General features: G+C 48.8%; 1 protein-coding gene across 1 annotated transcript in view; it reads right to left on the bottom strand.

Annotated features, from left to right (window-relative positions):
- Positions 1 to 3,277, bottom strand: part of COL22A1 (collagen type XXII alpha 1 chain) — a 295,276-nt gene that overhangs the window by 79,094 nt on the left and 212,905 nt on the right. The window lies entirely within an intron of this gene.

Below are 3,277 nucleotides of genomic sequence, written 5' to 3'. Positions count from 1 at the left end.
ACGACTCTCTGGGTGCGACCCTCTAGCCAATTTGCCACCCACTGTACTGTGTAGTCATCCAAGTCACAGCCTCTTAACTTGTTCACCAGTATGGGGTGGGATACCGTATCGAAGGCCTTCCTGAAGTCTAAGTATACGACATCCACCCCTCCTCCTGTGTCCAGGCGTTTCGTAACCTGGTCATAAAAAGAAACTAGATTGGTCAGGCACGATCTGCCTGCCACGAACCCGTGCTGGTTTCCCCTCAGCATAATTTGTCCTGCCGGGCTCTCGCAAATGTGAGCCTTGATAATTTTTTTCAAAGATTTTGCCAAGGATGGAGGTGAGACTGGCTGGCCTATAGTTGCCCGGGTCCTCCTTCCTCCCCTTCTTGAAAATGGGGACCACATTGGCCCTTTTCCAGTCCTCCGGGACTTGGCTCGTGCGCCACAAGTGTTCAAATATTCCCGCCAGTGGCTCTGCAATGACATCGGCCATTGCCTTCAGCACCCTCGGATGGAGCTCATCCGGGCCTGCCGACTTAAAGGCATCCAGTTCTTCCAAGTGACTCCGCACCATCTCAGGGTCTACGCATGGTAGTCTGGCGCCTTGCTGCTGCCTCTCTACAACCCCAGTGAGAGACCTGTCGTGCCCCTCGCTTAGGAACACTGAGGTTATGGCATGGTTCAGCACCTTGGGGTGCCTTGAGATCCTTTCAAGGGTGCTACACAATGCTAGCATTTTTAGGTGGGCAAGCATGAGTCACCCAGAGAGGATAAACCCAAAGATTTCAAATAGCAAGCCATAATCAAGTCAAAGCCATGCTGGTCTATTGTGGGCTTCCTGATTTCTTTGCAACAGAAGGATTGCTCTATTATTTTTCCTATTCAAAAAAGTGAGTGAAAACTAAGAAATGGCATTTCCTGAGGGGTGACTTGAGTCTAACAAGGGGGTCCTATAGTCTAAGAAGGTTGAAAACCACTGAGATATGGGAGCACCTCAGCTCTTTTGTGATAACACCCAGTTGGTGGGAGGCCTCGACCTGGGCGAAGAGGGGAGCAGGTCCTGTAGACTGGCTGGTTTTGCTCCCTCCTCTTCTCTTTGGGTAAATGAATGCTTTAAAAGACACATTGAAAAAGACACAGAGCCCTCCATCACCATGAAACAACCAGAGCAGCATGACTTTTCTTCTATCGTGAGGCTAAGGAATAGACTCAGGGGTCTGATTCATGGTGAAGCATAGCTTTTTCATCTGTGCTGGAGACAGGTTTACAGGGTGGCAAACTGATGTTGCTCATTAGCTCAGGAAGGTTAATTGTGACCAGATGCTTAGTCCAAGTAAAATATACAAAAGTGGAGAAGAAGCATGTGACCAGAAGAAGGAACAAGTTAAAGCATATTGAGAGGACTTGGATGCACTGATATCTGCAGATCATAATGAAATACGGCCAAGATTACTAAGAGAACTTGTCAAACAATCTCTCGCTCGTTAGCATTTTTTTTTTTTGGAGAATCCAGGTAGTGCAGATGAGGTCCCCAAGGACTGGAGTAGGGAAAACACTGTGCTAGTCATTGAAGAGGGAAAGGAACTGGCCTGGGGAACTCTCCATCCATCAGATTAGTGAAACACATTATTGAACAAGCACAGAAGTGGAGAGACCAAGGCAGCTGAGACATAAAAGCTGCTAACCAGCTGGTGTACACCAAAGGTGATTTATTTTTATTGCTACTGATTAATGTGGGGAGAAGGAAAAGAATGCTCTTTGGGGCTAGGACATGTTGTGGGATTGGTCAGACTCTGGGCTACTTCAGTGATTTAATTTGTTGGTTGTCTGCACCTGACTGCTGACCAGGTGAGACTGCCCTGGCAGATCTTCTTTAGTGTGTGAATTAGTTATGAATGTCAATTAATGCAAGACTCTTTGAAGCCAGAGAAGGACAGTTGTCTGCAATATACTACTGATTAGGTGGTTAGGGAACGGAAAGGCATCCCTCACGCAGTAGGGTTAGTGTGCTCAGCAGTGTCTGGAGAGACTAAGGCAGCCAGGAGGCACAGGGACTAGGCCTTGCAAACTCTATACATTCGGTAGTGTTTTTTAAAGGCTTTTGAACCAAATAGGCATTTGCAACTTTTATTAATTGTTCTGAACCCTAGAGCAATGAATACATTTGAGATGAGCATTGCCGTGTGACACGGGAAGGGGGCTGAGTGCACCATGGGAGGGATGAAGCCCATAGGGGAGACTAACCCGGTAAAGGCTAATGATGGGCATAACTTACCTACACACACCAGATCTGCGCCACCGCCTCTCCATTTTAAGAGCACATGCTCCCTGCGCATAGGTGGGCGTGCAGAGGAAGATGGAATAAAACCATGCCTGCAGTGTCAGAGGGCTTGGGCAGCTGAGCTGGACAGAGGTAGCAGAGAAAACTCTCCAGCCCCAGCAAACCGGATAACAGGGGCATAGGGAGAAGATGCTGGAGCCCAAAAATAGAGAACCTGGAGGGATTCTCATCCTCGGAGATATCGTCCAGAGAAAGCCTGCACTACTGTGAGATCCTGCATCTAGTTAGTGGGATTAGCAGGGATGTGTAAGTGTGAAAACCATGCCTAGCGCCGAATGGAGGGCACTAGAGGGGCTACGTTTTGTTTGAGTTTTCTTCCTTTGTCAGAAGTCATTTCCTTCCATCCACAACAACACCGGGAGATGGTTGGTGAAGGGCATTTACCGACCCTGCTCCAGCAAAGGAGCTGATTGAGTTTTGAGTTCTATTTTCTACAACGAAACCTAAAAGTGATCCGTGTTAGGATGCTGACACTGATCCCAAAGAGAAGTTATTGGGACAGGCTTTGCCCACCCAGCGTGATTGCCTAGGAACACCGTTGGCAGTAGGGCTGTGCGAAGCTTCAGGCGCTGATTTGATTTGGAGGTGATTTGGCCCTATTTGGTGGCTGAATCTCTGAATCCCAATCGAATCAGGAGACCAATTAAAAGGTCTGAAACGATTCAAAGCTCTCCAAATCGATTTGGAAAAGATTTGGAAAGCTTCGGCAAGTCAGGCAGTCCCCGCTGGCTGCAGCAGGGAGCTGGACCTGGACTCAATGCTGGTAAGTAGGGGGCAAGGGAGGGGGAGACCATAGGGGTACTCCTGCCAGGCCCCTAAGTACTGCTGCCCTGTGCTGCATGGGGGGCTCTGCCACGAGCGATCCTGCGTGCAAATGGTTTCAGAGGAGCCCAGATCCAAAGGATAGGGTAGAGCTGGACAACTTGGCTGCCGCTAAGCTCTTCAAGCAACC

Source organism: Alligator sinensis, unplaced genomic scaffold (genome assembly GCF_000455745.1).
Source record: "Alligator sinensis unplaced genomic scaffold, ASM45574v1 scaffold721_1, whole genome shotgun sequence".
Classification (NCBI taxonomy): Eukaryota; Metazoa; Chordata; order Crocodylia; family Alligatoridae; genus Alligator; species Alligator sinensis.
This window is presented reverse-complemented; position numbering and strand designations above follow the sequence as displayed.